General features: G+C 42.9%; 1 long non-coding RNA gene across 2 annotated transcripts; it reads left to right on the top strand.

The window, feature by feature from the left end:
* The first annotated feature begins 2,858 nt into the window (after positions 1 to 2,858).
* LOC107978452 lies at positions 2,859 to 6,521 on the top strand. Of its 2 annotated transcripts, none has more exons than XR_004768039.1 (4): positions 2,859 to 3,074; positions 5,231 to 5,406; positions 6,172 to 6,330; positions 6,424 to 6,521. It is a non-coding gene; the product is annotated as an uncharacterized LOC107978452 (long non-coding RNA). The 2 variants fall into 2 exon arrangements; XR_004768038.1 differs by lacking the exon at positions 2,859 to 3,074 and adding an exon at positions 3,243 to 3,422.
* Positions 6,522 to 21,964: the final 15,443 nt, after the last annotated feature.

Below are 21,964 nucleotides of genomic sequence, written 5' to 3'. Positions count from 1 at the left end.
ACAGAGGGAGTTCTAGGATGTGACAAGTCACTGAGTGTCAACATGCCAAAGGACATTGTACATTGGGCTGAGAGATAAAGAAAAGCTTTGTCTTGTCCATTTCTCTGCTTTGAAAAAACCTCTTCCTCTGCTGTCTTTTGGTGTCATCAGTGACACTATACTTTTGTGAACCACACAACATGTTGAACATTGGTGTGGCAGGCATGGCTCTACACATGACAATATAATAAGCTCTTTGAATTAGATCCTTGCAAGACTTTAACCACAACTCAAGATCTATGTATTTACTGTATTTACTTATTTGTGGCTAGGGCTGGACAGCTTTAATTCTGTTACCTCTGCTCTGAGGATTTCAGGCCCCATGACCTCAAATAAAAGAGTAGTAGGCATGGACAAGCAAAAGGGAGAGCAGGGGGCAAGTGATCCCCTCCTGTTTCTGCCTGTACTGAACCTGCCCTTTCTGTGGCTGCATAGCATGCTGCCAGCTTTTGGGAGAGACAATGGCTTTGCCAGCAGCTAGGCTCCATCTCTGATTTTCTTTGTTGAGTGCAGACAGGAAACAACAGGTCAGCTCTGTTTGAAGGATCTTGGAGTACAACTCATTGTGTGATTACACTGAATGCCTTCATGTCAGTGTTCTTCAAAATGTCACATGGCCCCTGGAAAGGCTCATAGTTTCATTGGTCATGGCCAACACTTTAGTAAGCAAGTAGACATAGCCTTAGCCTCAGTATGCACTGTACAGATGCACAAAAGGGCCGAGGGCCAAGGCCCCAAAGAAAGTCTAGCCTGTCTAATATCCATTGTTGCCATCTGTTTCTGGTTCATCCAATGGTAAGCTGCTTTTCTATGCTCTGCCTACTCAGAGGAGGGTGGAGACAGCACAGTATTGTGGAGGTTTTCCAGGCTACATGGAGGGACTGTATGTGTGGTTCCAGAGTTCCTAGCAGTGAGAATTTTCTTTTCTTACATCATTTTTACTTTCTGTTGTGACACAATGCTCTTGGACACCGAGTGACTTGGAAACACAGGAGCTGCAGTGATGGCTGCTGCTGGTCTTTATGACTTCTTGTCTCTATCTTTATGGTTTTTGCCTCAGCCCCTGGTTCTTCTTCCCCTGCAAACACACGTGCATGTGCACATACAGGCACCTATACACGGTTTCCCATGTAAGACCAAGAACTAGTCAGGACTGTCACATCAAATTACACAAAGTATGACTATATAAAACATACAGGTGATCAGAAGGACAATGCACCTTCAAGTCCTAGGTCTTGTCCCTCATGTTTGCTGTCCTCACTAATCCCGGCAATGGTTTGCATTTATACACCCTGTGCTACTTTTCAAATCATAAATCATAGAGTTACTGGTTCCATGTAAAAACCATAAATACCATTCATTTATTATATCAAATGTTGTCTGATTCCCATATGCATCCATGCCACTGAGCTAAAGGTAATGGGTTGGGTGACTAGAGAGAGAGAGGAACAGAGAGAGAGAGAGAGAGAGAGAGAGAGAAGAAAGGTTTACTACTTCTTGTGCCACTAATCAGGCATATGATCTTGGATACATCAGTGAACTTCTCTGACTAAATGTCTACAGTTGTCTCTTGTTCTCAGAAGCTAAGAATTACATTTGATGATAATGTGTGAAGGATAACTTGCATGAACAGCAGGCATGATTCCCAGAAAGATGCTCTAGCTGTGACAACACAATCAAAGCAAAGAGTGTAAAAGGATTAAGTGAGATGACATCCACATAACATGAAGAGAAAGCATCCTTGGGCCACCCCAGGCAAATGATTGAATCTTTGAGTGTTTCTGTTTCCTCATTTCTTTTCAAATGGGGATTATTTGGAATTCTTACTGTTTGGGTAATAATTTCTCAGTTTTTCAAAGTCATCTCATTTGCATGAATATTTAACTCTATGTGGGAGGCCTGTGGAAAGGTCAATATATGCTAATTTGCCTAAGTCCTTGGGTAGTTTGCTGCCCTGTGAACAGCCATCAGGGTCCAAGTCGATTTGGATCAACCTTCACATTGATCTTTTGGGATCTTTTCAACACTAGGACAGCAAAGTCTTAGGTACTATATAATCATGGCCTTTCAAAATGTCTTTGTTTATCCATAAGAATCCCATTGTAAACACAAAATGAGCTGGACTTACCTTAAGAAAAAGAAAAGAGAAATATATCACTGCATTTCTTGTAGTGGGCACAATAAACCCTTAGAGGCATTGTGTGTGACAAGGAGACAGAGGGTGTTCTTGACACATTGAGGTAGCACATGGCATAAGTGGCTGCTTCTTCCATCGAGCTTGTCTCTAACCCTGCTGGATGAACTCTAGTATGAAACAGCAATTTCTTTATTCCTCTTGCCAATAGAATTTTGCAGGGTTCGTGCTGTATTGTGCATTGAAAACCTTCATTAGCAATGCAAGCCCTTCAGAAGGTAATGAATGACTCATACAAGATCTAGAAATAGCACTGTGGAAAATTGCTTTTATGTAATCTTTCTCCGAGTGCCATTCTGTGAATACTTATCATCCCAGCAGAAACAAGTGGGAAAGATCACATCTTGTGGGGACTCTAGGGACACGCTGTGGCTCAGAGTCACGCCACTGCCTCACAGGCCTCTAGAAACCACTAGAAACTGGAGAGCATTTTCAGCACAACAGGGAAGTTAGTAAGTGCAGGACCAATCTGTGAAGTGAGGTCCATCTCTGGTTTCAGTATGGATGGGCCGTTAGCTCATGGGCTCCAAGGTTGTGTTTTTTTTTTTTTTTTTTTTTTGTCATTTCTAGTTTTGGTTCAAAATTAAATCTTAAATGTTTCTAAGTTGTGGTAAAGTATACTTAACATAAAGTTACCCAGTTCAGAGAGGAAAAGTATACATACATTATTGTGAGACTATCACTACCATCCAACTATCCATCTCCTGATCTTTGGTCTTCCATTCTTCCTAACTGAAAACTCTATACTTATTAACCAGTAACTCCCCTCCCACTTTCAGTCCCCTAGGAACTACCATTCTACTTTCTGTTTGTTGGATTTTGACTCTTCCTGGCATCTCAGGTAAGTGAAGTCATCTAATATTTGTCCTTTTGTGATTAGCTTGCTTTACTTTGAAAACCACATCCAAGGTTCAACCATCTTATAGCGTGTGTCAGAACTGAATGCTGTTCTAAGGGTGTATATGTGTATCACATATGGTTCATTCATTCATTTCCATGGACACTTGAGATGCTCCTATCTTTTAGATATTTATGAAAAATGATGCTGGGAAGATGAATGTAATGCCCTTTTAATTGTTTTTCCATTTTTGTAGGTGTATGGCATTATTGTGCATGCCTGTCACCTACCTCTGGGGTGGAAATAGGCAGATCCTGAGAGTTCTCTGACCAGCCAGATTATCCCATACTGGTGAGCTTCTAGTTTACTGAAAGTCCCTGTGTCAGACAATAAAGTGAAGAATAGTAAAGGAAGATTTCTGATGCCTTGCTCTGACCAATGCATGCAATGGGCATATGTGCATTGACACACTATGTGCTGATCTGATCTGTCTCTCTCTTTAACACACACACACACACACACACACACACACACACACACACACACACACACACACCTGTGGCCAGGCTCAGTGCTTCTGGGAAATATTTAAAGAGACCATGCATAGGAAACACACCAGCTGTCCCCTCCATTGCTGGATGAGTTGCTGCCACACCATTCTGCTCCCCTTGCCTGTGTATGGTCCACTAACAATGTGAGTGGAAGTATGAGAGACATTTGTATGGTCTTAGAGAATTCTGGGTATGGAGCTGTTCTGAGGTTGTGAGGAGGAATACCTTTCTTTTAGTTTTCTTGATTCAGTTGCCCCTTGGGAGCGAAATCAGACACTAGAACTTGACATGTGCTTCCTATAAGGTCCCCAGAGGTGAGCCCCAGTGATACTGTGTACAACCCTTCTGGCTGTGAAGAACTGTGGGAATGGGCCTAAAAGTGATAATTTCAGCCAAGAATGGTGACTTTATGTGTTTGAAGTTGCTGACATGGTCTTCCCTTGTTGTCACAGATCCAGCTAACACTCTAAAAATCTGACTCCTGTTCCACATTGCCACTGTCCCTGAGCAATGACCAAAGCATGCTAGATAATGATTACTCCTGGAACGATTAGCATCCTATGTACTTGGGTTTTAAAAAAGTCTTATGTAACTGGTGTTCTACTTTTTCCTAGAATCTTTGCCTCTAAGGACTCGGTATTGCAAAGTAAAGAAGAAAAGGGATCCAAAATATAATGGAACATTGCAATATTTGATTAGCACCCCTAGCCAACTGATAAACGCATATTCCATGCTCTGGAATCCTACAGGAGCACACCCAAATGCTTTCAGGGGCCCTTTGCAACATAGTTGTTGACCATGTGGGTCTGAATTTCAAGAGGACACATTAGTTAGCAACAGGGGGGTGGTGTGTGGCCAGTGATGGGGCTTGGCCTCATGACAACTTGGAAGGCTTGCCACTGATTTACAAAGAACAGCAACCCGTGCTCTGAACAGAGAGGGGGTGGGAGGACAGAACTCTCTTCAGAACACTAATGAGAATAAGATAAAACCACTTCAAAAAGAGGCCCAGTCAGTGGTAGAGGAGGGTGGATGTACATGTGGCTGGCTGATGGCTGACTGCCCCACAGGGTCATGCCTCATATCTAGAGCAGGGATCTGTGGGGGGTAACTTTGAGTGTCCAGGCAGCTGTCATATCAACCTGCGTGCAAACACAAATGTGTTTTTGTTTAGTTGTCCAGGTTTCTCAACATTTTGATCTCTGGCTCCCTTAGGCTTGAGCCGCCACAGAAGAGGTTGACTTTTAATGTATTGGATGTGAGACACAAGCAAGAAGAGTAGAAATTTCCTTTAGCGATTTGCAAATCTGCAGAAAGAAGGTGTCTTTAGGAATAGCGTGGGGCCAAAGGAGCTAACCTTGGCTGTGTCTCAATGTGAGCAATTTGAAGTGATGATATATTACTGTAGCTGTCAGGCCTTTCTACTTCCTCATTTCACAATGGGGTAGAAGTGAGGTGGAGGCCACTGGGGTAAATGGCCTTACTCATGATCCAGAGAACTTAGGAGATTTTGCAAAGCCACTGAAGTAGATTGCACTATGCTGTATTTTCTGTATAAAGACTTTTTCCACCTCTGAAGAGGTTTGCTGATTTTTATCACTTTTCCAGGAATTGTCAGTGGCTGCCCAAATATCAAGAGCTCCTGGATTAAATTGATAAACATGCCTGCCTCTCACAAGCCGACTCTGTGTGGCTGGGTAATTCTGATGTGTTCTGAGGGGTAAGCTGTGCTGATGTTTGCCTAACTCTGTGCTGTTTTCACTGTAACGTGAGGACTGTGACAGGTATGTGAACTTCCTGGCCTCATTGTCTGAAGCAGTTGGCCTCTCTTGAGCAAAACAACTGAGAAATAGGAAATATGAGTCTTGAGCCTCTTTAGCATCTGCCAGTCCTGACTCCTTCTGGTTATCCACCCCTGCAGGATCTCAGCCAGCAAGGTTGTGAGGCCCAAGTAAGCTTTTTGCTCATAGTTTGTCACTCATAGGGCCTTTAAACTATGTTTGAGTGTGTGCCTGCACGTGTGCATGCATGAGTGTGCACATGCCAATGCAAACGTGTAGAGGTCAGAGAACAACATTGGAGAGTCAGTTTTCTCCACTATGGGATCCGGGGAGTGAATGAAACTTGTCTGACTCAGATGGCAAGAACTTTTCCCTACTGAGCCATCTTGCTGTCTCAGGGAACCACTTTTGGCTTCCACCATGACTCTAGACCTTTACTACAGAGTGCCCACTCTAATTAAGCAACTAGCTGATGCTGAGTGATCTCTGGGCAGATAAAGCCCTCTTTAGGGGGCAGTTGAGGAATATATCCCTTTTGCAGGGTTCGAGGGGACTAAGCTAGAGGTTTTGAGTCTTTTTAGCAAAGAGAATTTCTGTTGCAGATTTCCCACTGGCTGAACTTTCTGGGGACACCCACAGAAGTGGCTCATGGGACCATTCTTCCCACAAGCATTTTAAGAACAAAACATAATCAAATGATCCTCTGTTCAACATACACAAAATTCACTGTTTCAAAAATCACTTTCAGCGTGACTTTTGTTCCTTTAGGTTGCTTGTTCCAAGGATTTTGCTGGACCCAGCAAGGGAATTACTGAATATCCTGAGACCCATGTCTTCTGCCCTATGAGTGACCTTCTCAGCATGGCGCCATGCCTCAGGGGTGGTTAGAGACAGACAGGAGTCTTCTCAATAGGGGAAGTGTGTTGTGTATGTTGGGGTGCTGTGGGTGAGCAGTCTGCCTATATTTTCCACTTGTGTTTATTAGACATCACAGACAGCATGGTTTTCCTTCAATTGTAGGCCATCGTTTTTCTGAAGTGCCACCCAGATTGACTGCCCAGTTCTGAGGTGCAGGGTGAAGCAAGCTAACAGAGGATTGGCACCATGCTGTTAAAGGTTAGCTTGTGTCTGTTCTTTAAAAACTGGCTAAAGCCCGAGTTGAGTAATGTAATAGCAAATCCTTCTTATGTTCTCCCCTAGACACTTCTTTACTTTCAAAGAATAAAAATTTAATTCCAACTATTTGGAGTTCTGGCAGCTACGAAATCTCACCCACCATCATCTCCTTCTCCTCCTCCCTGCTCCTCTTCTCTTCCTCCTTCATTTGAAGTTTTTTTTTGTTTTTGTTTTTTGTTTTTGTTTTTTGCATCCAAAATGTAGGAAGTTTTCTTTAACTAAGTACTGACTTTGTGGCTACAAATTCACGTTGTCAACTTGCTATTCTTACTCTTATGTTCTATGCTCATGAAACTGACTTGACAGTTGTGATCATCGTGTACCCCAATGTTCTCCAAAGCTTAACCTTTTCCTTCCATTTCCCAATTCTCCTTTTCCCCTGCTCTTGCTATTTTCTCCAGAATAGGTGAAGAAAAAAAAATCCAGGAAACATTTCTCTTCGCATCACGTTATCAAAGCCCTCTTGTGGGATGAGGTTCAGCTCCTTCACAGTGGCCCTTTGAGAGCTAAAAATCTGGTGTTCAGCAATTACTTCTTTTTGAGAACTCCAAGTCCATCCAGGCTTGCAGCTTTTTAAACAATTGGCTCTTTTCTCTGGGTCCGTTTCTCCTCTCACTCCGCTCCCCACAGGGATGGAAGACAGAGCCTCTGTTTCTGTTGAAGGAGAACAACTGCCATTTATGGCCCAGCTGGAAGCAGAGGGGTGGACTGAGCCAGGCAGGCTTTCATTTCTCCTTCAGTTGGAATTGAGATATGGATTTGTTATATGTTTGTTTAGCCTTATTTCAGGCTTCCCTATACAAATCCTGGTGGGAGATAGAAAGCAAAGCTGCAACATGTGTGTTGAACTTGGAATAAGAAACTTTAATCCTTGAAAAATGGTATTGTGTAAATTCCAGACTGCATCGAATCAGGGGGAGATTCAGACAGTGGCAGGAACGTTTCACTTTCCCTTTTAATATTCAGTGTGCACAGACAGGCAGTAATGCGACCTTCTCAATGCATATTTCTCCTAAATTTCCTTCAGGCCCATATTTATTTTATTTGCTGAAACCCCAGTGGCTTATATGAAGTGCACCAGATGGTTTTCATCTGCAGACAGTGCACCTGACAGTCAGAGGCCAGGCAGGTTTCCTGTGGCCAGCTGTTCACTTGTGCCCTCAGCGTCAGTATATATTTTAACTGCATGCAGCATGTAAAAGGCTCCATTTATTGGACCCCTATGTCCTGGGTCCTCTGCTACAGGCATTAGCTTCATGAGCACATTGATGACTTCTGTGATCCTGTGAAGATCTCCATGCTTCCTCAGCACTTTATTGATGAGAAAACCAGGGATCCGAAAAGATAAAGAGTTCTCCAAGGTCACATAGATAGAAATCAGCAAAGCTAGGGTATGGGTATAAATCATTACTGTGTTATATGGATGTCACTTCTGCACTCGCCCTCCTGCTTCTGTTAGATAAATCCCTATAAGAATGATCTCGTCTTTGGGTACTTGGCATCTCACCCATGCCAGCTCAGCAGATAAGTCCTACAGAAGAATGAGCTCATCCTTGGAATTCTGGGTCCTACCTTGTGTCAACTTGATAAAAGACTCAGCCATTTTGATTTTCATAAAAGTATTTTTTCCTCTCCAAGAGTACCTCTGTGTGTGCTCATTCACACTTGTGTTTCAGTAGGTTTTACTAAGGATATGGGGAATCAGAGGGCAATTTCCATCTTTACACATCATATAAACTCAGTTGAAATGATCTTCATTTCAGTAATCCATATCGTTTTGTCATGTTTGTTGTCCCGCTGTCTCCTGCTAAACCTGTGATCATGCTCTGCTTCCTGTAGATGTTTCCAGAAAGACAGTTTCCTAAGGGGAACTCCTAAGGTAGTTTCTTTTCAAATTCTGCCTCTGACTTTAGAGAAGGGAAGACTTGCCACTCATCCCTCCCTCCCTCCCTTCCTTCTCCCTCCTTCCCTCCCTCCCTCCCTTCTTTCTCCCTCCCTCCCTCCTTTCCTCCCTACCTCCCTCCCTTCCTCCTTTTCTCTCTTTCTTCCTCCCCTTTCTCTCCTCTTACTCTAAAGTATAACTGGAAAGAATTGAATTACTATTTTCCAATATCAACAAAAATATTTCTATTATATTTTCAGACCCCCCACCCTGCCCCGCAAGCTACCCATTGGAATGATTTATTTATCACATTTACTCCCTAGTTCTTCCACAAACTGATGAAAGATTCACAGCAGAGACATTACTTGCAGTAAGCCTTTCCCCTCACAGGACACAGGTAGGGGCTTGTGGTCTATAGACCCTGGCTCTGTGACCACTAGAGGAGGACAACTGACTGGGGTCCAGGGACTGTCTCTAGACTGTCTTCTTCCCCTCAGAATAGGAGTCACCCACTTTAGAACAAGTGAAAAGGAGGCAGGTGCTTTTAAAAAATAGAGAAGACTGTCTGTGAGAACAGAGGATTAAGTTGAAGCAGCCTGATAGAGCTGAAGTTTGGGGAGCAGGAAACTCTGTATGCACACATATTATCATCATTTCTGGAATTTTTCTTCTAATTATAAAACTGATGTATACAAAATCATTTTAAAAATGTGTCAAAGCTATAAATAAATGTATACATAAATAAAGGTATAATTTCATCATCCAGAGAAATCCGCTAAAGTGTATTTATTTATAGGTAGTCTTTTGTTTCATTTTTTATTGTTGTGTGTGTCTATCATGCTCTTACTAACACACACACACACACACACACACACACACACACACACACACACACACACACAAGAAATGACTATATACCTACCCTTTAACAGGCAAAGTTGAATAAAGTTGAATACATACGGTTTTCCTAACTGAGGGACCTCTGCATGGTCTTTATTTTTCACATCTTTGTTCCTTTCCAGTGAACCTGGCATTTGTTGGCTCAGCCCAGCCTTACTGTGCAACACTTGCATTCCTGCCCAGTCTCTCAAGATGATCCCTGACTCTTTAGTTGAGTCTCCATAACCCCTTCCTCTGGCACTCCACAGGTAGAAATATCAATTTCCACTTACTTTATACCTGGAAGAAGTGCTGGAGACCACTGTGGATTCTTCTTGAACTCTCCCTGTGCCTATGAGCTACCTCATTCCCACTTTCAGAAGCACAGCAGAGTAAAATCAGGCATGGCATGGGTTGTAATCTTTGAAGGCTGGCAGGGTAGGTTCAGATCCACTCTTTAGCCAAAGTTTTACCACCTATGAAACGGAACATTAAAAGTGGCTGTCCTTTACTCAGGACTTGCAGTATTTATATAGATAACCTCGGGAAAGTGCTCAGGGCAGTATGTGGTGAGAACTCACAACTATGTATTCAGTACTTCACCAGCTCAGGGTCCTACAATAAAGTCATATGAAGAGTTTGCAGAATGTGTCACTTCTAGCTTTCTGCAAATGGACACCAGGGATGAGCTGAAGATTGTATGATCTTCAGGGATTTTATGATCTAATCATGGCACCTGCTACTTGAGTAGTCCCTATATTCCACGATCTTCACAGAATCTCAATTTTCATTATAATCCTAGAAAGGGGCTATCATGACCTTGTCAGTTAAGGTATTCTCCAGAGGAAGATGGCTTAAATGATAGGAAAGCTTATTCTTTTTCATGGTAGAAAGAATAAAATCAGACAGTGTGCAGAGTTGCTTGGTGCAGCTGTCCAACATATCAAGTGCAATCCTGTGTCTATGCCTTCTATCCTGGGCAACAGCTCCATTCTAAGGACAGAGAAAGACTTCCACGGTAGCTCCAGAATTGCAGCCATGTAGGGCAATATCTTGGTGGGCTCATCTTGTCTGTATCTGTGTCACAGAAGTCAGAGGATTTCTCCAAATATTTGCAGCCTGTTTCTGAATAAGTCGTTGTAAAAGTACACAGAATGACTCTTAGGTTTCTCAGATCCATCCCTATGGCTAAAAGTGCTAGTACCATGAGGTTTATTGCTGCAGTCCGTGTGTGTGTGTGTGTGTGTGTGTGTGTGTGTGTGTGTGTGTGTGTGTGTGTGTGTGTGTATCAGAAAAAACCCAAACAATTCTATCTTGCTAAGAAGGCAAAAAGGTAGCAATTTTGGTACTCCATAGCCTCTAGTTCATGGGCTAACTCAGATGAGTAAATAGGCAACAAAAAGTTTAATCATCTCATGCCCCATGGTTAGCAAGGAAGGGGTGGAGAACAAGCCCAAATGTATCTGACTCCTGTGATGACAAATTTCTCAGACAGGTAAGAATAGAATGCCCTGTGCCCTCCCCAATATGCAAACTTCAAGAGTCCATGGCAAGGGAGATTCTCTGAGGAGATTACAAAAGTTTTCAGAGCCGCTGAAGCTTAACGCTTTGCAATGTGACATGCTGAGAACATTGTGTGCAGCCAGTGTGATCTGGCCCAGAGCCGAAACTGTGGTGGCACCTCTAGAGAAGCAGTGGGGGTGAAAGGCACACCACTCTACACCTGGGTTGTGTAATGCACACAGAGATGAACTCTCTTGGAAGAATAGGGAAGGAGGAATTACTGGCCAGACATGCATCTGTGAGGACACCAACAGCAGCTCTCACTTTCTTCAAATGCTTACTTACCCATTTATCGTGAGATCAGACTAGGAGTGTGTTCTTTGTTCAGACACATGGATGGGGAGTCAGAGTGTAGTCTGAGGTTCTGAGCTAGAATGCAGCTCTTTCCTACATTCGCTGATCACACTGCTCCCAAGACTGCTCTGTCAGCTGCCCTTTCCGCTTACCCATGGGGATTTTATCATGAAGTATGTGTTTTCTCTGGGCCACATCTTCAAAGACAGCCTGCAGGCCAACGGTGTTTAGGACTATGTGTTTGACTTCAGCCTTTTGTCCAAACTTGGTCTCAACCACCTATGGACACCTTTATTTGGTCATCCCACAGGCTCTCAAAGTTAGTATGTCCAAATATATTTGTATCTGCCTTCCCTCCTCTCTCCCCACCAAAACCAAACAAGAAAGCTTGTTTCTATTTCATATTCTTTAGAACATTTTTGATTTTTTTTGAGAGTGTCATACATGAGTACTTTATTTACACTATCATCACCCAGCTGCTCTCATGTCCACATTCAGTCATAACCTGCTGGCCTTTTCTGTAGAATCTGGCACAAACAGTTCTTCTAGATGGAGTCTTAGGGTCCTTTTGTTTCCTAATGGACAGCTAAGTAACCACCATATCCAGACAGTTCTTTTTCTCCTGCTCAGATACCACCATCTTTCCCCCCTCTTAACAGAGCCACAGTCAGGCTTCCATCTTTTTACTAAGTTTTTGCTTTAGTAGTCTTGGCCTTCTCTTTCTCCGTGCACCACTCATCAAAGCCATCCCCCACACTGCCACGGACAGTGCCTCTCTGAAATGGAGACAGCTCCAGCACTTCACTAAGTGAAGCCTTCAAGGATTCTCTGGTGTCTGTGGTGTGGTTTCCACCCTCTCAGCCATCTCAGCTAAGGCCTTCCACAGATGTAGCTCAGTTTGTCGGGGCAAACAGTAGTGTTTCTTAGAGAACTTGTTTATATCCTTTGCACCCCATCACCAACATCCCGCCTGATTCCCCAGGTGCAATTATTAAACCTTAATCTTCAGGGTTTTCTTTAATTTCTATCTACCATATAGCTAATAATGCATAGAAAAGAAATTCTGTTGAAAATGAAATACTTTCAGCTGTGGATGAAGAAAGAAGTGGTTAAATATTAAACTAACAAGTGCTTCTCATTCAATTCTTCCACTATATTTTAAATTTTGCGAGGCCTTCCTGCCTCATCACACACCCTTCGTAACAACTGATTTTTGGTAGTGCCTTCAGTCCTCAGAAAACAGGTTGGGTACCTTTTCATACTCCATTCTTGTCCCCAGAACATCCCTGGTCTACCTTATTATGGTAGAATGGAGAGTGAGCTGTTTGAAGTTTACATTATATGCAGACCTGGCTCTACACTGGTGTGTGTGTGCACAGATTCACATATTTCAATTGATTTAACAACTCAAGGATCTTGGTTTCACCGCTACCAAACTCAAAAGCTTGGGAATTAAAGCATAGAGAGCTTAAGTAAATCACTCAAGGTCATATCATGTGATATGTAGTGGAACAGGAACAGAAACCCAGACTATCTTGTCACAGTGCCAATGATCTTGACCACAAGTAGCTTTGGAAGGCAGAAATGAGTACTCATTTTTTTTTTTTTTTTGGCTAAGAGTCACACTTAATCATTTGTTTTTATCAAAGACATTATAACTCAGTTACATTTTTTAGCAGTTGGGAGTAGAAAGGGATATGTTGGTTTTTGTGCTCCTGGCACAGTCTAGTAGTGACTCTGTTCTGATGCACACATTCTCCAACTGACACTTAGACACAAGGCATTCGTCTCACACTTACTTAAGTTAACAAATTCAACTCCGCACAAGAGGCCTGAGTCATGAATTTGCTGACATGTTTTCCCCATTGTGCACTTTGGATTACACACACACACACACACACACACACACACACACACACACACACACACTTTATCCCTAACTGCCCTGATAAATCAATCACAGAGCATCTCACTGCTGATCAGACAGACTTGCTGACTTGAACCCTGAGGAAGTAAATGGAATATGATCCTGTGCAGCAAACAAGGTTATATGCGGCAGAGGGAAGACAGGGTTGGGGAGCCCTCTGGTGATTCTGATGGAATTCAAATCCAGATTCCAAGAAGTCTGAACAGGTGATATACTCAGACTAAAAAAAACCAAAAAAAAAAAAAAAAACAACCCAAACAAACAAAAAACACTGAACATGTGTATGTATGTGTGTTTCAATGCATGTGCATGCTCATCTGTGCACATGTGGAAGGGCTGGGTTTTGCAGGCGTAAAATTAAGTACAATTTCAAACAGGGCTAATCACCATTTTACTTACACACTGGAGAGAAAAAAATGATCCCATGATTTCAAATATAGCTCATACTACATCCTAGCAGTTTCTTATTTCCCTTGTTTTCCTATCTTCTCCCTTCTTCAGTTGACCCTTTTCCCTTGAATGTCCCACCTTCCCTGTGTCTTTGCTTACAGTATTTGCCTGCCGGGGTTTGGGGACTACACACTAAGCATCCAAAGGACGCTGTGCTCTGAGTCTTGGCTCGGGGACAGGCTTCCTTTAAAGAATGGATGGACCTTGTCCTGGACAGGTGGTCAAAGAACTCCCTCCCCATGGCACAAACTGCAGTTTGGGGACCTATGCTCTTTTTCTTTCTCTCTTTTTTGTTTTTGCCTTTGATTAGGTCTTAGCTTAAGATCAGCTGCATTACCCAATGGCCACTGCTGAGGAGGAGATTGCAACAGGCTAGAACAGGTCACTTGCTTATAAGCCTGAGCCAGCCTTAGGCCTGCTCTCTTTAAATGAAGTGAGAATATCCCCTGGAGCCCTTAGGAACACATTTGGCATGTTCAGACAACAGCGGATGTTCAACCTCTGCTTTTTGTTGTTCTTCATTTATTTTTTTTCCATGAACACATAGACTTGCCCAGGTGACCTAGGTTATTTGGAGGTTGTGTGGGAGGGAGCTATATAATAAAATATGTAGACACAAGTTCATTATAACTCACTGATGACAGCTTGCTGGATTATGTGCAACAAGATCTTTCTGTTTTCTTACTGCACATCATGATTGATACGGGGATGTTAAATCTCATACTTTCTATGTAGGCAGTGGGGGTGGGACAGGAAACATGGAAAATGCTCACAGAAGATTTCTGATAATTTCCTGTTCTGGGGAGCTTGATGTTTAAAAATCCCAGCCTGGTGGCCATGGATTCCTTACATGCCAAGTCTTCTTGGCCTTTTCAAGGTGCAGGAGGCCCCTTATGACATTCTAAATGTTGGGAAGCAGTTTGGTGCCTCCCTGAAGTGAGGAAGAAAGCCTGCAGCAGGGCAACTCCACAAACTTGGAAAAGAGAGCTCCTCAGGATGGCCATCTAAAGCAGAGGTGATTCATATCCTGTCATTAACACAGCAAGAAGGATGTCCTTCTTATTATGACATATTTGAGCTGGAAAAACACATTATGCTAAATTCCTAATTTCCTGATGCGCCATATGAGCTCCCCTAATGATCTGTCAGTGGCAGCCAGACTTCAGAACATTCCAGGCTCTGTACTCGGGGCACATGCTTAATGGCTCAGGCATTAATGTGCTGTGCCAACCCAACCCTGGGTCAACTGAGTAACCTCTGTTTATCCTGAGCATGGCTGCACCAGCACTGAACCTCAAGCTCTTATATATTCCTTGTATAAATATATCCAGATTGAATTTCAGGCTATAACCTTAATGTTCAGACTTGTCTGTGATTTTTTTTTAAAGCTCACAACAAAACAAGCAACAATCCCTGTCCCCAAACCAAATTTGACCTCCTGCTAAAATTGCAGAGAATATTGTTTGTAGTAACCTCTTCCTAGGAAGCAAAACTTTCCCCTAGTCAAACATGTTTTCATCTAAAATTCATTGTTTTGGTACTATGGAATTATATAAACCACAGGGTTTAAATGTAAAGAACATTGCTTTTTGAGGAACTAGAAGAATTTAATCTTTTTCAAATAGATATAGTTCATTATGCAGAGACATTGAAGAGATATGATGGCTGCCACTTTCATTCTGGTAGGAGACAAATGGACTAGAATTACAGAAAGGTTAAATGCACTCCTGGGATCACTCAGAATTTAATCTGGTATTTAAAACAAAATGGCTGCTGGTGGTGTAAGCTGCTAGGAATGATCCTATTCAGGTGACTAACCACCTCTGTGCCTGGGGCACATGAGATGAATATTTCAGGCTGAAGCCTGGCCCTTGGCTCTGTCTGTTAGTATTCAGGCATCTTTGGGGTATTCAGTTCTGTCTTTGGGGGTTCTGACAGGATTCACCCTCAGCTGCAGCCACTAAGAGCACCACATGTACATATTCACTATGTCCCCTTTTAAAAGGGCCCTGCCCACCTCCCATCATTCTCTCTTTACTCCTTCTCTCTGTTCCTCTTTACCTCTTTCTCTCTCCCTCTCTCCTCGCCTCATTCCTCTTTCTCCCCCTTTTTCCTCTCTCTTCTCTCCTGCTGCTCCTGTCTCCAGAGGTCGGTCTTCCCACTTCCCTTACCCCTTTTTATGATCCCTTTCCCCAAAACAAAACAAAACAAACCCCTGCTTGAACCCTGTCACATGGTGTCTTTCTCTCCTGCCTCTTTTCTTAAATTACAACACTATCCATACACACATTTCCCTCTGCCACATCTCTCCTTATAAAACAAGAATTTCATAAGGTCAGCTTTGCTCTCCCCCCTTCACAGGTGGGAAAACTGAGAAAGCAAGTAACAGAGCTGGTGAAGATAGTGCTAGTGCCCAAAATCAGGTTTGACTCTACTATACCAGATGCTGGAAAACCCAGGAGCAAAGGTTCAAATGCACCAGGCAGTGTTCATTGACATCTGTGGAGTCAGTTTTCTAGAACTAGAAGTGTCAACATTTCAGAGAACATTTGATTGGCTAATTCCTGAGTACAATGAAATTGCTAGGATGTGATTCCTCCTGACCGGAGTACACATTTAAGAGGAAGTAAAAGAGTATTGCAAGAGGGACAAGGCAAGGACAGTGGAGATAACCCCCCTTGGTGTAGAATTAACCAGTTCCTCAGTCTCAGAGAGATGATTTGATGCCATATCATTGACTATATATAGAGAAAAAGGGGCTACAATGTTGTTAGTAAAATGTGCTCAGCCTTAAAGAGCTGGCACCCTCCACTCCTTTGCCAGGAAGGTGGCAACAATATTTCAGTGCCAGAGCCTGGAGGAGCAAAATCAGAACCTGGGACAAGTACAGGAAAGTGGCTTGGAAGTGCTGAACAAGGTGAGAGTGAATTCAGAGGAACTCAGCTTGATTCAACAAGCTAGGAAAACTGGCTTAGGACTTACCATGGATTCTGGTAGGATTCTGATATCAGAGGTTTGGGTCATCTTACAAATCAATGCTAAGGCCTCAGAACAGACCAACCAAATCAGCAAGGCTGGTGTGTAGTTCAGTTTTCTTCATTGTGTCAAATACCTGGAAAACAAAACAAAACAAAACAAACAAACAAACAAAAAAACAAAACATCGAGAAGAAGTCTAAAGGAGGGAAGATGGTTTCTGACATTTCACTCCATGGTTGCCCTTTCCATTGCAACAGTCCTGTAGCTAGGCAAAATGGGCATGTGTGACAATAAAATCCGCTAATTTCTGAAATCACCAAGAAGCAGCTGAGGACAATAATACTCCTCAAAATAGTGCCCTTTGTGACCAATTTACTTCATGCAGTTTTTACCTCCCACTTTTATTCCCCTTCCAATAAGAATATCAAATTATGAATGCATCAATTGATTTGTTTTGTTTCCTTGCTATGAGAGATGGGGATAGTCTATTCAATGGTGAATTCTTGGCTTTCTGAATTTTTTTTGTTTATTGAAATATGAGCCATTTTCTAAATAATCTTGAATATATACATATTACAGGGGCATAGTTTGGGGGATTCACATTCATTTTGAGTTCCACCTCTGAAGTAAAAGAAAGAGGAAAGTCATTTCTGGAAGCAGCTAAGTATTTGCTTTTGAGCCAAGAAGAAGAGTGCCCCTGTGGAACCAAGATGTGGATGGGACCTACAGCATCTGTAGCTACTACCATGGTGTTTCACTCTTTTCAAGTCATCTCTGTGTGTAGTAAATAGCAGTGTAAACTCTAACACAGAGCAGAAGAGGGGTTTGGGGCTCTACATAGAAGTGAGTGTGAGTGCTCAAGTCATAACGCATAAAATTGAGTCTGATTTCTACAGCAGGCTGGTGTTTGAAATGTGCTGTCCATACTGTTCCTTCTTTGTCTCAGTGTCATCTGTGATATGTCTGTTTATTTGAACACCTACCATAAGGGTAACTTTCCCCTTCCCCAACTGGATCTGAAAGCTGTTGAATGGTGAAATACTTGAGATCTGAAGAGAAGAGTTTCTGGCTGGTGGGCAGTTGAATGACTCACTTCCTCCTGTTAGTGCAGTGAGAAAAATCTCATTCATAAATGTCCTCTCACTTGTAGAAATCTCAGCTTAAGTAGGTTTTCATTTCTAGATCACTCTGGACTCTGATGGAGTCTTTGACTTGGTCCAGAAAGGTGTAAGCAACCTTGTTAATCCACAGAGGCATCCTCATGGGATGGACCCTTCTAAGACTAGAAGTAAGCAACTGATGTAACTCAGAGGTCAGAGATGTACCAGAAAAGATTAGTTTATCCATCCAGGGATGGATCAAACCAGGGCTTTGGCATGCTATATTCTGATCTACCACAATGTCACAGCCCCAGCCAAAATATACTTTTATAGGTAATGTAGGCTAAAAATCCAACTTCCACCAAGATTAAAAAGAGTATACTGCTGCCTAAATCAATTACTGTCAAAAAAAAAAGCCTCAATTTTTCTCAAGTATATTTTAAGAAAGAGACTTTGGAGAACTTCAATTGATAGATGAATATGAAATAGGAGGTGAAGAGGTTTGCCCAAGGTCAGTGGCTGTAGGGTGGTGGCCATACCTCCTTTTGGCAGAGACAGGGTTTGGTACAGGGTGTAGTAAGAGTAAAGGCCAAACTTGGCCAATGGAAATGGTTGGGATGGGTTTGGAGAACTTGCAACTAATTCCACGATCCATAAAATGTTACTCAAGGTCTCTGAGTGTGCCTGAGGGAACAGTGCCAGGATTTGTCCAGGGAATAAGCCAGGAGTGGGTCAGATTGGGTACATGTGGTGGGTGTATGGAGACACATTACCTACTTAGTAATTTTGCCTTGGCATAGACACCAGTGTGGGCTCCAACATAGGGCAGTCCTCGCCCTCACACCCTGGGGGCTGTGAGGCTGAGCCAAGGGCAGAGGTAATCAGGACTGAGTACGGGGTGCCAGGAGAGAGTAAGGTGAAGTGGAGGTCAGGGGTGAGGGAATACCCAGTGCCAGCCAGGGAGGGTGTAGAAGCTTCTGGAATTCTGGCCACTTGGGAGCTGAGGTGCTGTGAGATTTTGAGATCCTTGTAGTATGGTTCAGTGCAGCAAGGAATGAGGGAGGGCAGATTGCAGTCTCCAGAGGAGTCCAAGCATGCAGGGTGTGCGTGATAGAGACGGCATTCTATGCCCATGGATGTATCACCACAGAGCTGAATTCCAGAGAGGTCTTGACTCTAAAAACATTGACATTAAGATTTGGACATTTATCTAGTTACTGCCTTCCCATCCTTCATGGAGGGCATTTTAAGCCTCATACTAGCATAATAGGACATGATGGCTGCTATTTACTTCAGGGGAAGTGTCTTCAGCGCAAGTATCTACAGACATGCTCATTGGCGATACCAGAAGTTTCCAGAGGGCATGCTTTCCTTCTTTGCAAGTGATGTTCTGGTTGGGAGTGTAATAAACAGACTTCTGGGCTGGATGGATGGTGTGTTACTTGCTCTCTCACTTAAGTTCCTACTATGGCAGGAATTTCTACTTCATGGAAGAGATTTTTGTCCTATAGGAAGAAAAAAAAAAAAAAACAGGTAGGACAACAGTCAGTAGAACATCTTTCCCTGGCATCATTTAGAAAGTTGTTCATTAGGAGATACCTCTGGAGACAGGCTGAGATTTTTTTTTTCCTGTTTCCAGCTCTAACAGGGACACACTCTCAGGTTAAGTTATTACTTTTCCATTATCCTTGGAGTCCTCATCTCTAAAGTAGGATTTATAGTAGCTGTCCCATCCTGCATTTGGGTTCAGGGAGAGTGTAGTACTTGACATGAGGCTCCTGATTCCATAGAATGATGAACCTTTGTGATACAGTTGACACCCAGGGCTAGCCATGTTCTCAATAGCAAAGAGGATTGTGCTGCACAGGGATGTCTTTGAGGTTGCACTTGGAGAGGGGATTTTAAGTGGCTTCATGGAGTAGTGCATGGCTCTTGAGTGATTGTTTCAGGGGTGAGAAGATGGATACTCTTAGATGGAATAGAGGAGGAAGTGAGCTGCCAGAAAATAATGAGTAAAGTTTTTCTTTGCAGCTGTGCCCTGGGAAAACTGCAATCTAGTATTGGTGGTGAAGAACTTGAGGGTTGAGGTGGAGTGAGAAAAAGGGAGCAGGGTTGATCTGGTGGATAAGCATCAGCCAGGCACAGAACTGAGCCTCCATCTCAAACAGGAGGCATTTCATGAGTCAGCACTAAAGTACATCTAAAAGCCGCACGTGGGGCCTGGTGGAAAAGTTTATCACAAAGATGTGACATTTTAATAGGATTAAAACAACCTTGACCAAGTAGAACCAGATGGGGGTAGGAGGTTGTGGGGTAGGGATGGCCCCAGAGCTCTGTCTCCTTTGAGAGCTGAAGAAAATGCGCATGGAGTTGCTAAACAGCCTCCCTAGACCAGTAATTGCAGATTGTGTGTAGTTCTAATGAGAAAGCATTTCGCTTTGGCAAACACATAGGCACTTTGTGTCTCTAAAGCCCAGTGGTATTTGGCTGCTTAGCTTTTGAACTCTGAGAAGTGGCATAGCAATCTCCAGTAATCACAGGAGACTTCAGATCTCTGATGGGTTTAGAGGAGAAACATCTTAGCACATGGCTTATGAAAAACTCACACTTCAATTATGTGCTGGAAAAGGTCATTGGGTGGAACTTCCTTAAGAAGGATTCCAGTGTTTCATACAGTGGACTGGCAGGCTGGGGCTGCTTGGACATCTTGCTTTGAAGCCCTCTTTTTTTTTTTTTTTTTTTTTTTTTTTTTTTTTTTTCAAGTTTCCATGGAAAAGTGGTGAACCATTCTCTAGCCATTAAGTCCACGTGGTCAGTGTGAGTTTGGGATACTTCCTCAAGCAGAGGAGTTTGGGTAAAGAAGATCCTAAAGGACTGATAAATGTGGGGAAAGGGAGCAGATTTTTGAAGATTTAAAAATAGCCAATGCATTCCTGGGGTTCATGTCACCAGAACACTGTTGTGTGGTTTCTTTGAAGTGCTTTGTCCTTGGACAGAGTTTCTAAACTCATCTCATTGTGGCCTTTCGAGGCAGCCACTGTCCCTCTGTCATGTGTGTTTCCACCAGGAAAAGAGAGAGCACAAGATCATTAAGTACCTCAATATTCACATGAGATTTGGATTCAGAGGTGCTGCTCTGGCTTGAAGGCATGTGTGCTTGTGTTGCTTCTCTAAAATTGCATCAGACCCAGCAGTCATGTCGCACAGGATCATGACAGCCAAGAGAAGCAGGCAACGGGAAGGAACTTCAGATGTCTGAGAATTGCTTGAGGCCCCAATGATTTTGGAATTGTTATTGCAGAAAAATTTAGCTGATCCTGAGCAATTTATATTAGCTTCTATGATAACGTAGTCTTACTTTGTTGTGGAACACATTGTTCTAGAAGTTTCAGAAAGGCTAGCCTATGGCAGAATATTTGCCAGTTCCTCATAACCTCCACCCTGTCTACTGAGCTTTCCATCATTACCTGAAGGCACATGGCTTTGTGAAAATCATGCTGTGTTTCTAGATTCTCTACAGGGCCACAGTTGGCTTTCTATCATGTATCCCAAACGTAAGTTTGCCTCCTAGACCAATTCTGCTGTGCCCTAACAGCCTGAGATAGGTTTGGCAGAATTAATGGATCTTTGTCCATAGCCACAAATATTTTTGCCCTCTGCCCACTCTAGCATTGAGGAGGCCATTCAATGTTTTGTTTCTTCTGTCTTCATTGCTCTGCTTTAGAAAACTCAACTGTCAAATCCCTTGGCACCTGGTATAAAACATAAATTGCCTTCATATCACCCACTTTCATTTTTAATATAGGCTTTAGCAGGACTTTCAGTTGGCATGACTTGATTTTTTTTGTTGTTGTTTATTGCCATTCTCTATTAGAAAAGAAGCTGAATCAGAGCAAGGAGGTTGTCTTTTTCTTTGTTGGCCTCCTTTCCAATACACTTAAAACTGATCCTGGAGTATATCTGCAACCCATTAATATGGATTATATTAATGCCTCTCATAGGAGGTGGCTGGCTAAGCAGCAGCTAAAGCTTTGAATGTAACCAGCAAGCAAGCAGGTAAGGAAGCAAACTGTATCACCCGTATACCTGCACTTCTGGAAACCCTGCACACGTAAGAGTTGGATAGTTGGGAGCCTAAGGGAAACCACAACATGCCCCTTGGTTGTTCTTGCAACTAGTAAACCAAAATCCTATTATGTATTCCTGTTGGGGTAGAGGTTAACTTGTTTGCTGGCAGCAAATTCAGCCAATGGGAGATAGGGAGAGCTGCCCAGGACCCAAGAACCTTCCAAGCTGTCTCAGGCTACAGAGG

This window comes from Cricetulus griseus, chromosome 2 (assembly GCF_003668045.3).
Source record: "Cricetulus griseus strain 17A/GY chromosome 2, alternate assembly CriGri-PICRH-1.0, whole genome shotgun sequence".
Lineage (NCBI taxonomy): Eukaryota > Metazoa > Chordata > Mammalia > Rodentia > Cricetidae > Cricetulus > Cricetulus griseus.
Note: the sequence above shows the minus strand (reverse complement) of the source record. Positions and strands in the feature narration are given on the sequence as shown.